At 46.6% G+C, this 17,716-nt stretch overlaps 1 protein-coding gene across 1 annotated transcript in view; it reads right to left on the bottom strand.

Annotated features, from left to right (window-relative positions):
* The window catches only part of LOC129711124 (casein kinase I), a 135,888-nt gene extending 129,347 nt beyond the window's left edge, over positions 1–6,541 (bottom strand). Inside the window, exon 1 of the mRNA XM_055658541.1 lies at positions 6,520–6,541. The gene's annotated coding sequence lies outside the window, so the exon portion shown is untranslated. The remainder of the gene's footprint in view (positions 1–6,519) is intronic.
* Between the last annotated feature and the right edge of the window lie 11,175 nt (positions 6,542–17,716).

Here is a 17,716-nt window from a genome sequence, read left to right as displayed (position 1 = left end):
TTAATCCCTTTATCACGTATCTGCACACAGTGGATAGCTCGATTGTAATCACGTGTTGTCTTTCTGCTGACTGGTTAGCACGCTACAAAAGCTTTTCAGTGTATCTGAGGGGTTTGGGCCGGGAAGTGGGAGGACCTTTGAACCCGATGGCTGAGCAAGGGCTCCAATCACCGACTCAGTCAAAGGTGGTGAGAAGCTAGAAGGTGAGGGGGTAGCTGCATTGTTCCTGTGTAGACCACTTTCTTCTGCACCATCGCCCAGTTCAGTTCAGTCTCAGTTCAGTTTAGTTTATTATCACGTGTACCGAGGTACGGTGAAAAGCTTTTGTTGCGGGCTATCCAGTCAGCGGACAGCCTATACATGATAACAATCGAGCCATTTACAAGGGAATAACATTTAGTGCAAAGTTAAGCCAGTAGTCAGATCAAAGATAGTCCGAGAGTCACCAATGAGGCAGACAGAAGTTTAGGACTGCTCACTAGTTGTGGTGGGATGATTTAGTTGCCAAATAATAGCTGGGAAGAAACTGCCCCAGTATCTGGAGGTGTGCGTTTTCACACCCTTCCACCTTTTGCCCGATGGGAAAGGGGAGAAGAGGGAGTGGCCAGGGGACGACTCATCCTTGATTATGCTGCTGGCCTTGCCGAGGCAGCGTGAAGTGTTGATGGATTCAATGGATGGGAGGTTGGTTTGTGTGATGGTCTGGCCTGCGTCCACAATTCGCTGCAATTTCTCGCGGTCTTGGATGGAGCTGTTCCCAAACCAAGCGGTGATGCATCCAGATAAAATGCTTTCTACGGCCCATCTGTGCAAGTGGGTGAGAGTAGTTGTCAATGCCCTTTCCCTTTTCTCCATGGCAGGCAGCTGCTGAAGAGTTAACAGAAAAGGAGAGGAAATATTTATTTTAAAAATAAACTCCAGACTGTTAAAATATAAAGAATAACGAATGTTTGGCAGGGAGATTCAATGTTAGTCATGTCAGCAACCTATTCACTTGAATTACTGCCTTGTAACACATTGCCAACCATCAATGTGTGTGTGTGTTTGTACCCTGACTGTGTTATGCCTCCATCTCCACGTGGTGAAGTTTATTTATTCCAGACCTGCCCCATCTGTTATGTCAGGAGTTTGCTTTTCAACACAGTATCTGAATACACAGAGCTCTGGCTACGAGTAAACCGCACCAGGTCCCACATCCCTTCTGCTCCATCCCCCTCCTTCCCAGGTTCACTTGGCACACCACCCTTTAATGTATTGACTTGCAAATTCTTCGCCCTGGATTTTCAAATCCCTCCGCTCTTTCGTTACATCAAGAACAGGGAAAATCTGAGCAGTCGTAGGCCCCAAAGCCTGTCGGGCCAACTCCGCCATTCTGTACCGCGGATGATCTTGTGCTTCAGTCTCTTTGCCCTCGCTCCTTGTCCCCCTCGATTCCCCTGGTGGCCAAAAATATATATAACGACCCCACTGGTGACCATGAAAATCTATTGACCCCACAACTCTCTGCTGTGGGACTTTTCAAAAGACTTACAACTCTCCTAAAGGGCCGGCCTCTTACACTAAGACTCAGCAGACACCCCCCCACACACACACAGTTCTGGACACCATGTCTTCATAAAAAGGCTTCCCTGCATCTAGCCTGCTTATCTCATTTAAGTAGTGAACATAGAAGCTCGAAAAATACAGCACAGGAACAGGCCCTTCGGCCCACAATGTCTGTGCTGAACCAAATGCCAAGATAAACTTACCTCATGTGATACATATCACTCCATTCCCAGCATTAGCTCGAGTACTGTCCGATTCACCTCCACCCCCCATTGGGCACACTGGACAAGAACACTCCATCTTGCAGTCTTTATTCAGACTCTTTCCATAATATACTCACAATGGCACAGTGGCTCACCTGGTAGAGGCCTGCGTTCGATCCCAACCTCGGGTGCTGTCTGTGTGGAGTTTGCACATTCTCCGTGTGACTGCGTGGGCTTCCTCCGGGTGCTCCGGTTTCCTCCCACATCCACGAGTCAAGCGTGTTTTATTACCGAATGTACCAAAACAGAACAATGAAATACTTATTGCGGCAGCACAACATCCCAAAGGCGTGCGGGTGTGCGGGCTAATTGGCCTCTGCTAGTTTCTCCCCCAGTGTGGAGTGAATGGATGCAAAAGTGGGCAACATAGAACTAGTGTGAACAGTTGATCGATGGTCAGCATGGACTCGGTGGGACAAAGGTCCTGATTCCATGCAAGCAGTTGAAATGGTTTAAACTGAACTAAACCATTTAGTGGGATTCTCCAAGATTGTTCTTCAGTGAGAAGAGATCTATTATAGATTGCAGTTACAGATGGCTGTGGTTGCACTTATAATTGTTCAATCAACAAGGGTTATTTATCATTGTTGCTTGTGTGCTCATCTCTTAATACGTTGCAGATTTTCATGATGTAACTGCTCTCAGTCTCTGTAACTTCCTCTAATCTTCCACATACCCTAATTCCCGAGCTCCCTTAAATCCCAAAACTCTTGTGCAGACCTGACGTCAATTGCTCACCGCTTCTTAATACAGTATATTTCAAGCTTAGCTTAGAGATACTGCATGGAAACAGGCCCTTCGACCCACCGAATTGGCGCTGACACATTACAACAATCCTACACACACTTTACATTTATACCAAACCAATTAACCTACTGACCTCTATGCCTTTTGGAGTGTGGGAGGAAACCAAAGATCTCGGAGAAAACCCATGTGGTCATAGGGAGAACGTACAAACTCCGTACAGACAGCACCTGGCAGACGGGATCGAACCCAAGTCTCTGGCGCTGTAAGCACTGTTAAGGGCCTGTCCCACTTGCACGACCTCTGGCAAGTTTGCCCTTGGATCATATTCGCAGCATAGTTGTCACGAGGTCATAGGAGGTCATAGGTAGGTCGTAGGTAGGTCGTAGCAGGCCGTGATGCTAGTCGTTGGTGCTCGTGGCTTCGAATAGTTTGGGGCGTTTTTTCTAGCATGATGAAAAATGTCCACGAGTAAAAAAGGTCATGAATTAGGTCATGAAAGTGGGACGTGCCCTTTAGGTAGCAACTCTACCGCTGCACCATCGTGCCGCCCATTTCTTCATGGGATATGGGTGTCACAGGTAATGCTGGCCTTTATTGTCCAACTATAATTGCCCCAGAACTTAGGAGGCGGTTAAGAATGAACCACTTTAGGTCAGGAGAGGTGAAGATGGCACGTTTCCTTCCCGGAGAGAACCAGAGGCGGATTGATCTGACATGACTACTATTGGTGAGACCAATTATTTTTTAATTATCTGTAATCAAATTACAATTCCGGGATTTGAACTCCTTTCTCTGAGCCGTTAGTTGATGAGATTCCAAATTCTCAAATTCTCAGCCTAAACTGTCCCCACTAAAGGCAGTCCTTAATTGCTATCCCACTGACCAAACATTTGGTTGTCCATTCTGATATCTTACTGGTGTCAATCGCTCAGTGTTAAACATTAATTAACTGCCTTCAGTGCCAGGGGTGGCATGGTGGCACTGTGGTAGAGTTGTTGCCTTACAGCGCCGGAGACCCAGGTTCGATCCTGACCATGGGTGCTGTCTGTACGGAGTTTGCATGTTTCCCCTGTGACCACATGGGTTTTCTCTGGGTGCTCCAGTTTGAGACAATAGACAATAGTTGCAGGAGTAGGCCATTCGGCCCTTCGGGCCAGCACCGCCATTCACTGTGATCTAGGCTGATCATCCACAATCAGTACCCCCATTCCTTCCATCTCCCCATATCCCTTGACTCCACTATCTTTAAGAGCTCTATCTAACTCTCTCTTGAAAGCATCCAGAGAATTGGCCTCCACTGAGGCAGAGAATTCCACAGATTCACAAATCTCTGGATGAAAAAGTGTTTCCTCATCTCCGTTCTAAATGGCCTACCCCTTTTTCTTAAATTGTGGCGCCTGGTTCTGGACTCCCCCATTTTCTCCCACACCCCAAAGACGTACAAGCTCGTAGGTTGATTGGCTTGGGTAAAATTGTAAAATTGTCCCTAGTACATTGTATAGTGAAATGCCCCTGTTCCACTTAGGAAACCTGAACGGAAACCTCTGGAGACTTTGCGCCCCACCCAAGGTTTTTGTGCAGTTCCCGGAGGTTTTTGTCACTCTCCCTACCTGCTTCCACTACCTGCAACCTCCAGCAACCACCTGTAACCTCCGGGAACCGCACCTTGGGTGGGGCGCAAAGTCTCCAGAGGTTTCCGTTCAGGTTTCCTAAGTGGGACAGGGCCATTAGTGTGCGGGGATTGCTGGTCGTTGCGGACTTGATGGATCGAAGGACCTGTTTCTGCGTTGTATCTTTAAAGTCCAAAGTCTAAAAATGCTTTGAACTCTTTGAAGTGGATATGACATACACTCACCATCCTGTTCAATCTTTCCCCCTCACCCAAATGACTAATTGCCATTCAAGGAGGCATCTGGTCTTTGAGTGTCGGCATTGCAAGCTAGCAAAATTGGCTACTGGTCCACAGGTTGGAGAATCCAGGACTAAGAGCGCCAATACTTACAGTAATGCACAAGTCCCAAGAGTAACGAGGCCTTTTAAAGAACATGGAAAATTGTACCAAGTTTCCACACTAATACCAGTTCTTTTACTGCTGAATACTGTTTTTTCATTAAAAAAAAAATTGTTCTTTCCATCCGTTTATAACCTCGACACACCTGGGATTTCATGCGGTAAAACTCAACCAGTATGTCAACCTAACATTTTGAAATTATTGGAATGCTATTAATAAATTAAATGAAAAATAAAGTTGTCTTATTTGCTCTTTAACAATCCAGCTGTAATAACATCCAGCGGACATTGCACTTGGTCAGAAAGTACTAAGAAAGACGATGCAGTTTCTAGTGCCTCCGTTGCCCGACATTTTAAAATCCCTTGGAAATGAGGGGTGGGGGGGGGGGGGGGGGGGGGGGGGGGGGGGGGGACTGTATTTATCCTGGGTCTGCAGGATGAAAATTTGCCCTCGAATACTGGTGCCAAAATTAAAAAAACTAAATATGAAATTCAGAAGCGGAGCGGAATGTGCAGCGACCATTATGTTTCATTTTCCAAACTATTAATCAGGGACAAATTTTTATCCTTCTGCATGAAACACGAGTTAGACCACAACTGGAATACTGTGTAGGAACGAACGCAGATGCTGGTTTACACCAAAGATAGACACAAAATGCTGCAGTAACTTAGCGGGACAGGCAGCATCTCTGGAGAGAAGGAATGGGTGATGTTTCGGGTCGGGACCCTTCTTCAGACTGAGAGTCGGGGGAGAGAGACATAGCGCTCTGGAAGGGTAAGGTGTGAAAACACAGATCAAAGGGGACGATGATCAAGGAAATGTCGCTGAGGGGAAGGTGACAACGGGACCTACAATCAGAAATGTTCAATCAGAAGGGCGATGAAACTAGTCGGAGAATTCGGATGGGGGTGGGACGAAGTGAGTAAGAGTTAATGGAAGTTAGAGAAATCAATATTCATAATACTGTGTTTAGTTCTGATTCCTACACATTACACAGGATATGAGGATCCCAGTGATGGTGCAGAGGAGATGGGTCTAAGATTGAAGGGTTTTAGTTCAGAGATGACATTGGGATCAAAAACAGAAAGTACTGGAAACACTCCGCAGGTGAGGCAGCATCATTTTGGTTTAGTTTAGTTTGGAGATACAGCAAGGGAACAGGCCCTCCGGCCCACCGAGTCCGTGCCGACCAGCGAATCCTGCACACCAGTACTATCCTACACACACTCGGGGCAATATACAATTATACCAAACCAAATTAGCCTACAAACCTCCACTTCATTGGTCGCAGGGAGACCGTACAAACTCTGTACAGACAGCACCCGTAGTCAGGATCGAACCCGGGTCTCTGGCGCGGTGAGGCAGCAACTCTACCGCTGCGCCACAGTGCCGCCCACCAATTCTGTGGAAAGAGAAACTAGAATTCTCTAGTTAACTCTGTTTCTTGCTCCATAGATGCTGCCTGACCTGTTGAGTGTAATGAAATATCTTTGCCCGGAAGCAATAATGATGTTTCTATCCCCATAGATGCAATGAAAGGTTTTCATCCTGATCGTGGCAATGTGCCACGTGGCAAATGATCAACTTTAAGGTGGGAATTCTTGCGAATCTCCAGCCTGGCACAGTGATGATGACGTTGGTGAACTGACAGCACACAGTATAGATATCACAACTCTAATACATCGAATCGAGTAATTGAAGGAAATCTTCAGGAATGTGTTTCTTTTAAGTAGGTTATCTAGGGGACCTCAATTTGTTTTTCAGGACTCTCGAGTAATTTATCTGCCGCCTGATTTAGCAAGCAGTTCTGCCCATGAAGGGTTTGACTGTGCTCAGCTTTCTGTGACTGTGTTGTGGACATAAGGCCAGTACGTGGAGATTCTTACCGTGTTAGGGCAGCACAAATCACTGGAGCTATCGTGAGCACACACGTGTGATTTCAGTCTGAATTACCTTTGGTCCGCGCAGAGGGGGCCTGCGAGAGGGGAGAGAGAAAGCCAGATTCCAGCTCTGCTCCCGGCCGGGAAGACGCAGCTTCGGGAAGCACACAGATCTCTGTAAAGACAACAGGGAGGTGCTGACCAGATGGTAGCATTGGAGCGTAGCCAGCCAGAGAGGCCCCCTCACTTCAACAGACCAAAAACAAACTCCAGACAAATGTGCCATTGCCATCCTTGTCACCGGCCCATGGAGTGCAAGTATTTTAACCCCCGAGCTGCTGGCTGCTCATCTCGTACCCTGGTTTTCCTGCATGTGTTTCTCATTTCAAGGGTGATAGAGCAATTTGTCCGTGCTTAAAGCTGGTAGAGCTGCTGTCTCACAGCGTCGGAGATCCGGGTTCGATCCTGACCTGGGGTGCTGTCTGTGTGGAGTTTCAACATTCTTCGCTCACTAGGGTCTGCACCCTAGTGGCATAAACATTGAATTCTCCAATTTCCGGTAGCCCTTGCTGCCTCCTCCCCTTCTCAGCTCTCCCCCAGCCCTCGGGTTCCTCCTCTTCCTTTTTTCTCCTCGACTCCCCCCCCTCCCCCTCCCACCCTCCATCAGTCTGAAGAAGGGTTTTGGCCCGAAACGTTGCCTATTTCCTTCGCTCTATAGATGCTGAGTTTCTCCAGCACTTTTGTCTACCTTCGCTTTTCCAGCATCTGCTGTTCCTTCTTCAACATTCTTCCTGTGACTGTGTGGGTTTCCACCGGGTGCTCTGGTTTCCCCCCAATTCACCACAGACGTGCGGGTTTGTAGGTGAATTTGCCTCTGAAGGTTAACCCTAATATGCAGGGAGTGTATGAGCAAGTGGGATGACGTGTGAACGGGTGATCAATGGTCGGCGTGGACTCGGTGGGCCGAAGGGCCTGTTTCAAACGCTGCACCTTTAAACTAGACCAAACCACTTTCACATTGGGATAGACACAAATTGCTGGAGTAACTCTGTGGGTCAGGCAGCATCTCTGGAGAAAAGGAACAGGTGAGGTTTCGGCTCTTCAGGCTGGTTATAGACAATTTGTGTCCATCTTCAGTGTAAACCAGCATCTGCAGTTCCTTCCTACACTTTTCACACGGGAAAATCTTCGGTCAATAAATGAACACGGAACTGTGGAATGGGGCAAAAAGAACAAGTGGCTGAGAAGTAAGTGTTGCAAAGTGTTTTAAAGAAGTGGGAAGAGGCAATGGGAACAGCATTCCAAATCCCAAGAGCACAGAGTGGAGTTTATTCATTGGGTTGTTCACAGAATGAATGGATTTATTGCCCACAGTGATTGAGAGTCAACCACATTGGTTTAGTGTCACGTACAGGTCAGACTCGGTAGGTATGACCAATTTCCTTTCCTCCAGGACATTAGTAAAACAGTCATCACAGTGAAGATAGACGCAAAAAGCTGGAGTAACTCAGCGGGACAGGCAGCATCTCTGGAGAGAAGGAATGGATGACGTTTTGGATCGAAATCCTTCTTCAGAGTGATGCAGCCAAATTTAATTAAGTGTAAGTTTCTTCAGCTGCAATGCCGCAATTTAGCTTATGATTCCATATCAATTCAAGAGTGTTTAATTGCTGTGTGTACCAACAATGGAACAACTAAATTCTTACTTGCAGCAGCATAGCAGGCCTGTAAATGCAATACACACAGATAATGCAGGTATACCACCGTTTTTCCAGCAACTAATAGCCCGCCAAGTCCTTTAATCTGGACAAAGTTACGAGACCATGGAGGCACGATGGCGCAGCGGTTGAGCGTTACAGCGCCAGAGACCCAGGTTCGATCCTGACTAAGGGCGCTTGCCTGTACGGAGTTCATATGTTCTCCCCGTGACCTGTGTGGGTCTTCTCCGAGATCTTCGGTTTCCTCCCACACTCCAAAGACATACAGGTTTGTAGGTTAATTGGCTTGGTATAAGTGTAAAATTGCCCTAGTGTGTGTCGGGTAGAGTTAATGTGTAGGGATCGCTGGTCGGTGCGGACTCGGTGGGCCGAAGGGCCTTTTTTTCTGTGCTGTATCTCTAACCTAAACTAAACTAAACTAAATCATGTGTAGGAAGAAACTGCAGGTGCTAGTTTAAACCAAAAATAGACACAAAAAGCTGGAGTAACTCAGCGGGACAGGCGGCATCTCTGGAGAGATGGAATGGGTGACGTTTCAGGTCTGTAGACTAAAGACGAGTCTCCACCTGAAACGTCACCCATTCCTTCTCTCCAGAGATGCTGCCTGTCTCGCTGTGTCACTCCAGCATTTTGTGTAAACTAAACCATTGCATGTGGCGGATGCCTCCGGCGTGAAAGTGTGAATTGTTTATTTAATTGTTAATTCTTTATTTACGTTTCGATCAGTCAAGGTTGCTTTGTAGAGACGGGAGGAGTATAATTAGTGAGTCAGAGGTGTATTATTGATTTATTATTACGTGACCTCCCTTGGTCCAGCAAAATAGATAATCGGGCAAGGCCCTTTAACCAAGGGTGCTGGAATATCAATGGTGGACCTGTATACGATAAACAAAATATTCAATAAACTAACAATGCAATGGATCAGGATATCGGCGAACAGTTCAGTAACTACACAAAAAAGCTGGAGAAACTCAGCGGGTGCAGCAGCATCTATGGAGCGAAGGAAATAGGCAACGTTTCGGGCCGAAACCCTTCTTCAGTCTGAAGAAGGGTTTCGGCCCGAAACGTTGCCTATTCCCTTCGCTCCATAGATGCTGCTGCACCCGCTGAGTCTCTCCAGCTTTTTTGTGTAACCTTCGATTCTCCAGCATCTGCAGTTCCTTCTTAAACACAGTTCAGTAACTACCCCTTTTTCACTGTACCTCAGTACACGTGACAGTAAACTAAACTGAACCCCTTATATAAGAGACTTCATGATTGAATCAACTAAATGCCAATAGATGAGATTTTTTTGTATTGTAGCTCTTTAAGTACCAGACCGGATGGTATCCGGTTCATGGCAGTGGATTCATACCCGCGGGGTGGAAGATTGCAACCTTCACGTGGTCCGCCCTGTTTCGACCAATGCAATCAACTCGACGTGCACAAACGGAAGATCAAATAGAACAAGTTGTCCAACAACTTTAGGCTCTGCATGCCACACGAAAGAAGAAGAAGAAGATTCATACCCGCAACTGTAACTCACTAAAACTACATCCGTGGAAAATGAAAGAGAGAGGGACAAATGACAAACTGTAAACGGAAGAAAATTGAAATCAAGAGGAAAAGGAATGAGGAGACATACATTTCACACTTTCTACTTCCAATGCCAGAGCCCCGGCATCCATCCTGATCTTGGGGGCTTCCTGGGTGGAGTTTGCACGTTCTCCCTGTGACCGCATGGTTTTCCTCCGGGTGTCATAGAGTCATAGAGTGATGCAGTGTGGAAACAGGCCCTTCGGCCCAACTTGCCCACACCGGCCAACAATGTCCCAGCTACATTAGTCCCACCTGCCCGTGTATGGTCCATATCCCTCCAAACCTGTCCTATCCATGAACTTGTCTGTTTCTTAAATGTTGGGGTAGTCCCTGCCTCAACTACCCCCTCTGGCAGCTTTTACCATACACCTGCCACCCTTTGTGTATTGAAAAAGTTACTCCTCAAATTTATATTAAAGCTTAAACCTATGTCCTCTGATCCAAGATTCACGTACTCTGGGCAAGAGACTCTGTGCATCTACCCAATCTATTAATCTCATGATTTTATACATCTCTATAAGATCAACCCTCATCCTCCAGTTGCGTGCTCCAGTTTCCTTCCACATCCCAAGGACATGCATGTTTGTAGGTTAAGTGGCCACTGCAGTGGTCTATAATGTAGTAGATGAGAAAATGGGATAACATAGCACTAGTTTGATCGATGGTCAGTGTGGATTTGATGGGCTGAAGGGCCCGTTTCCACTGTGTATGAGTCTATGAAACCCAATACCTTGTTGTCTGTGAGGAAATATCTCATTAGCTTTCCCATTCCAAATCTATTGGAGATTATGCTGTAATATAAATAGATTGTTAATTGTAAGAAATAACACGTACAATAACTGACCCTAAAATGAAACGGGCTGCATCTATGGTGCCAACTGAATGCTAATTTATTTCCCTGTGAGTCATTCATGTTTCAAATTAGCACTTGGAATTTGGTCGTGAGAATGACTAATTTGTCAATGAAATCTCAGTTGTAAATTCAGTCATTCCTCAGCATAATGAAGTTACAAGTGTTGGAGTTTTCTTCTTCCCAACTCCAATAATCCTGAGGGCCAATTTCACCGCTGCTGTTGTTTCCTTGGTCAAGGCCAATGTAGTCAGCAGGATCTGGCAATAATACCTGGAAACTTCTTGGTCTGTTTGCATGGGTTACAACACGCTGGGGGGGGGGTGGGGGGGGGGGGGGGGGGGGGGTGGGTCTGCAAGCTGACTCAATCGCCCCCGTGCCAATTCTTTCCCACAAACGGTAAATGGGCCAAGCTCTGTTCCTCCGATACTTCCACCCCACCCACTTCCTCCAGCTCGTTGACAGCCAATATTTATCACTTTCACTAACTTCAGCAAAAGAAGTGAAGGCGAACACTCCTGCGAGATGCTGATGGAGTGTGATGTTCTGGCAAGTGCCTGCACAGAAATTCTTGCAAACCAAAAACTATGTGCTAGCTCAGCCTGGTATTGGAAGTTCATCAACCCTTTCCGTCGGGGCCCCTTCGCTCTGACGTTTAATGCCCAGTTAAACAATGCACAATGAGGGCCGCTGCTTCAAGCCTGAGTTCGGTGTTGGCGGTGGAGGGGATTTGGGGTGGGAGGTGTGGTTTTGGAGCCCCAGTGGACAGTAGGGTCAGTGCAGTTGGGCTTTAGGGTATGGAAAGAATGGCTTCAAAATGTTGTTAGAAATGGCCAATGTTGTGCAGGGCACGGTTTGACAGACCGGCAGTGCTGGATGGTCGGCATGGTGCATAACAGTAAGGGCCTAGGCTTGAGATCATGGTGGTGGGAGATTGGAGTGATCAGGGCCTGAAACCTGGGGGACTCATAAAGTGGTGGAGGTGGGAGATAAGGAGATGTTGGGAGGTTTGAAGAAGGGTCCCGATCTGTAACGTTGTCTATCCCAGTCTGAAGGTGGGTTCCAACCAGAAATGTCACCTATCTAGTCCCAAGAAGGGTCCCGACTTGAAACGCCGCCTACTCAATCTGAAGAAGGGTCCTGACACAAAATGTTGCCTATCCATGCTCTCTAGAGATGCTGCCTGACCTGTTGAGATACCTCAGCACGCTTTGTCCTCTAGAGACGCTGCCTACCCACTGGGTTACTCCAGCACCTTGAGACATTTTTGGTAAACCAGCATCTGTAGTTCCTTGTGTCTAGTTTTGGTTTAATGTTGGGAACTGTTGGATACGAGGGGGAACAGATGACTTTGCTAACAGTGTCCCTTTACAGCTCAAAACCAGTGGATCAACAGTGGGCATCCCTGGACATGATGGGCCAAGTTCCCCGGGATTGCTCCAAAGAGGATGTGGTGTGAGGAATGATGCCACTCTGGGCAACTATGGTCCAGAAGTACACAAAAAAGCTGGAGAAACTCAGCGGGTGCAGCAGCATCTATGGAGTGAAGGAAAAAGGCAACGTTTCGGGCCGAAACCCTTCTTCAGACTGGTCCAGAAGTACCCGGCCAACACTCTGGAGCAAAGCTGAGAGACATGCAAGTGGCTGTTATCGCAGTTCTCTCTGGCAAAGCAATCAGTTCCGAAGAGTGGAAAAATTCTGGTTCACAAAGACGGCAGCACAGCAGTAGGGTTGCTGCCATACAGTGCCGGAAACCCGGGTTAGGTCCTGACTATGGGTGCTGTCTGTATGCAGTTTGTACTTTCTTCCCGTGACCTGCGTGCATTTTCTCCGGGTCTCACGCTTCCTCCCACAAGCCAAAATAAATTAAACTAAACTTGTGGGGTTGTAAGTTAATTGGCTTATGTAAAAATTGCCCCTCTTGTACAGGCAGTGGATGAGAATGAACAGGCGATGTTTCGGGTCAGGACACTTCTTCAGATTTCCGACTTGTATGTTGGGAGCGGATGAGAAAGTGGGATAACACAATAATAATAATAATAAATTTTATTTATTGGGTGCCTTTCAGACATCTCAAGGACACCTTACATAGATTAACAGGAATATAAACATATAATCAGAGTAAAATAAATAATAAAGACATCACAGAGACAACATCCTTTGCAACAACAGGCGGAGGGAGCATGTTTGGCAGCACAAAGCTGATGACTGGGACTGTGGCTTCCCCCATGTCTATGTTTAATGCATCATTGTGGATCCGTTGGTTTCAAATGAACAGGAATTGTCTGCAGTGGGAATACTGTTCAACACAGAGGAGATAGCGCCTCACAATGGTAGAAACCCGGGTTCGATCCTGCTGCTGTTTGTGTGGAGTTTGTACGTTCTCTCTGTAATCCCATGGATTTTCTCCAGGTGTCCTGGTCTCCCCCCACATTCTAAAGACGTGCAGGTTTGTACCTTAATTGGCTTCTGTAAATTTCCCCCGACAGTATAGAATGTGAAAGTGGGATAAGATAGAACTGGTGTGTCGATGGTCGATGGGCTGAAGGGCCTGATTCCACGCTGCTTCTCTAAGCTAAACTAAAGTTCCTCGTATCAGCAAAGTTTTTACATTTGTAGTCAACTGTAAAACAGGGCATCATCTTATTAACCCTCATTCCATTGTCATTCAAAGTATGACTTGGCTTAGTTTAGAGTTGAGGCGCTGAGACAGGCCCTTCGGCCCACCGAGTCTACGGCGATCTCTGCACACTAACTATATGCTACACACACTAGAGACACTAGGGAGTAATACAATGGGTCGGGCAGCATCTCTGGAGGTAAATGATAGCTGATGTTTCAGGTTGGGGCCCTTCTTCAGACTGAGAGATCGAAATATCATCCATCCTTTTTCTCCAGAGATGCTGCTTGACCCGCTAAATTACTCAAGCACTTTGTGTCTATCCACCTATTACTTGCCAAGCTTTGCCCTACCCCTTCTCCCACTACATCGAACACAATTCGTCTGAAGAAGAGTCCCGGCTAGAAACATCGCCTTGTCCATGATCTCCAGAGATGCTGCCTGAACCACTGAGTTATCCCAGCACTTTGTGTCTTTCTATGAGGCTGTGATGCTTCTGCAAGCACGATATTCATTGTACTTGTACCTCAGTGTGCTTTTTCAGTGATAATGGACTTGATTTGACCTGGACCAATCTGTTAATAGGGGTGGTCTGTACAGAGTTTTTCAAGGTAGAGCAATGGACATTTGAAGGAAGATTATATGCAGCTCCCTGAAGAAAGATATGAAGAATGGGGTTGAATAGATTGCTCACAAATAACTGGCATGTTTTTAGTGGCTTTTTCGGTGAAGTCTGAACAAGGTTCCTGTAAATGTTTTACCAAATGGCGGGCACAGCGGTAGAGTTGCTGCCTTGCAGCGCTTGCAGCGCCAGAGACCCGGGTTCGATCCCGACGACGGGTGCTGTCTGTACGGAGTTTGTACGTTCTACCCGTGACCTCCGTGGTTTTCCTCCGAGATCTTCGGTTTCCTCCCACATTCTAAAGACGGACAGGCTTGTGGGCTAATAAGCTTAGAATAATTGTAAAATTATCCCTAGTGCATGTAGGATGGTGTTAATGTGCGGGGATCACTGGTCGGTGCAGACTCGGTGGGCCGAAGGTCCTGTTTCCATGCTGTATCACTAAACTAAAGCTAAACGGCAAAAAATAAAATCTGTCTTGACAAAGACGTTGAAGCAGGGCAGAGATGCCTATCAGGTATGTGAGTGATGGCCAATAATGACCATGTAAAGGATATTGAATAACTAGTGGGTAGTACCACTGAGATAGGGACATGATTTAATTTATCTCCTGTCACTCATCATAGGCCACATTTACCATTTCGTCCTCACTGCTAGATGTGCAGCCAAGATATTCGACTGCCTCCTGCAGCACTTAGAGATCATAAGATCATAAGTGAAAGGAGCAGAATTAGGCCATTCGGCTCATCAAGTCTACTCCACCATTCAATCATGGCTGATCTCTCTCTCCCTCCCTCCCAACCCCATTCTCCTGCCTTGTCCCCATAACCCTTAACACCCGTACAAATCAAGAATCTATCTATCTCTGCCTTAAATATATCCATTGACTTGGCCTCCACAGGCTTCTGTGGGAAAGAATTAAAGGGTGTTCTATCAGGAAGGAGATGAGGAGGAATTTCTTTAGTCAGAGGGTGGTGAATCTGTGGAATTCTTTGCCAGTGGATATTTCTAAGGCAGAGATCGATAGATTCTTGATCAGTACAGGTGTCAGAGGTAATGGGGAGAAGGCAGGAGAATGGGGTTAGGAGGGAGAGATAGATCAACTATGGCAGACTTGATAAGCAGAATGGCCTAATCAGCATAGAAACAGGCCTCTCGGCCCATCGAGTCCACACCGACCGTCGATCATCAGTTCACTCTAGTTCTCTATGTTATCCCACTTTCTCATCTGCTCCCTACACACTGGGCCAATTTACAGAGGCCAATTGACCTACAATTGACCTACATTGACTTCTGGTGGTTGCAGATGTCCCGACCAATCTCAAACTGAGAAGGATTGATGAGCGCCAGGCTTGGGCTTATTGGGATGAGGACACGTGAAAATGTTATCATCGGAGAGAGAAGTGGCAGAATGAAACCTGCTCTTTTCGATTTAGTGGTTCTTGTCAAAATGCAAGGCTGGTATTTATTGCTCAGCTTTATCTGGCCGCACTAACAAATCATTGCAGGGAGCAGTTTTGAATCAACTGCACTGCTGGGGAGTTGGAGTGACTGATAATCCAACCCAACTGGTTTCCACCCCAGACCGATTTGAGTAATCCTCATTGGGTTTTAATACTAATCCGACAATCTCTTGGAAATTTTTATGGGAAGCAGCTATTTATTTCCAGCGCTAGTTCACTCTAGTTCTCTATGTTATCCCACTTTCTCCCCAGCGCGGACAGAAAGAAGGGCTACGTGAACTCAAGTTCTCCCCATCTGAGTTATAAGTCTGGGTTCGGAATCAGTTTTAGATTTTAGTTTTTGTTTCGATACTGCGCGGAAACAGGCCCTTCGGCCCATAAAAATAAGGAGTAAGCCGTTTAGAACGGAGACGAAGAAACACTTTTTCTCACAGAGAGTTGTGAGTCTGTGGAATTCTCTGCCTCAGAGGGCGGTGGAGGCAGGTTCTCTGGATGCTTTCAAGAGAGAGCTAGATAGGGCTCTTAAAAATAGCAGAGTCAGGGGATATGGGGAGAAGGCAGGAACGGGGTACTGATTGGGGATTAGTTTAGCGATACAGCGCAGAAACAGGCCTATGAGAACTGACGTTTAATGTTGCTGCAAATAAGAATTACATTGCTCCGTTTTCGATACATGTGACAATTAAACACCCTTGACTCTTGAATTGGAAAATTCAACGTTCATTGCATTAGGTTGTAAACTGCCCAAGCTGCACGGGGTGCTGTTCCTCCCGTTTGCGTGTGGCCTTACTCTGGTAAAGGAGGGGGTCCAGGACAGAAAGGTGGCTATGGGAATGGGAAGGGGAGTTGAGATGGGTAGCAACTGGGAGATCCTGAAGCCTTTGAATGAGTGTTTAAATATTGTGTTTGGATTAGGAATTCCACACAGTCAGGGCAGGTGGAATGTGGTCACCAAGATTGGAATGTTCTGCATGGATCAGTTTGTTCTGGAGCGTCGATGTGAAAACTTCTTAGATGTATATTACACAGATGTGTAAATGATCTGATAGAAACCTTCTTCTGGTGTGAACCTAACTTGGGGCGGCATGGTGGTGCAGCGGTAGAGTTGCTGCCTTACGGCGCCAGAGACCTGGATACGATCCTGACTAAGGGTGCTGTCTGTACAGAGTGTATAACTTCACCCTGTGTTTCCTCCGGTTACCTCCCACGCACCATAGCGCAACAACTTAAAAACTATAACACTAAATAACCATAATAGTTCAAAACCAAATTCCTTAGTGCAATCAAAGTTTGAGAACATTTAAGAGACATTTAGATTGCCTGGATACATGGATCACTTTGCCCACTGCCAACAATCGAACATTGTGGGCTCCACCTTTCCTTGATCATTATTATTTTTTGTATATCTTTAAATCATTTGATCAATATCTCTCTATATCACCGTCTATATCTCTCAATTCCCTGTCCCCTGTCTCTCAGTCTGAAGAAAGGTCTCGACCCTTAACATCACCCATTACCTTGTTCTCCATAGATGCTGCCTGACCGGCTAAGTTACTCCGGCTTTTTGTGTCTATCTTAGGTCCATGGGTAGGCCAGGAAGGTGGGACTAGTGTAAATGGGACGTGTTGGTCGGTGTGGGCAAGTTGGGCCGAAGGGCCTGTTTCCACGCTGCAAGACTCTATGACTCCAAATGCATAGTCCATAGAAGATCAAGGTCACTCAACGCCTTGTCGTCTTTTTTCGCACATATATCACTGTCCTTGCCGGCTCTGTATCCCTTGGCTTCCCATCAACATAGCGTAGTCACCCTGAGGTACAAGAAAGTGACTCCCTACATTCCACTCAGGGTTAGGCATTAAATGACAGTGTTGCCAATGTCTTCCCAATCCCACGGAAGAATTTTTTTTTTTTTTATAAAGTTGTTTTGTTTGCAAAGAAATGAAAATAAAATAGCGGAGATTCCTCTGCACGTTCCGAGTTCCGGGAACAATGTCGATGACTGACAGCCTGCAGTATCTTCACACCTGTTGGCCCCTGGTGGCCTGGTTTCAGTTTACGGCCCCACTTTGAGCTGTCAATTCTCACCGGCAGCTGTGCAGGAAACGTGGACCCTGACCTCTGCCCTCCTTTGTTCCTGGAACCGTGCACAATGCAGCAAATTCCAGCTGGGTGACTAATCTTCATCCACAGGACTCCACGCTCGCCGACCACGGCTCTGTTCCCTGGAGCGCAGGAGGACGAGGGGCGATCTTATTGAGGTGTCTAAAATCTAAAAGAGGAATAGATCGGGTAGACGCAGAGTCTCCTGCCCAGAGTAGGTGAATCGAGGACCAGAGGACGGGTTTAAGGTGAAGGGGAAAAGATTTAATGGGAATTTGAGGGGTAACCTTTTCACACAAAGAGCGGTGGGTGTAAGGAA

The sequence above is a fragment of the Leucoraja erinacea genome, chromosome 29, assembly GCF_028641065.1.
Source record: "Leucoraja erinacea ecotype New England chromosome 29, Leri_hhj_1, whole genome shotgun sequence".
NCBI classification, from domain to species: Eukaryota; Metazoa; Chordata; class Chondrichthyes; order Rajiformes; family Rajidae; genus Leucoraja; species Leucoraja erinaceus.
This window is presented reverse-complemented; position numbering and strand designations above follow the sequence as displayed.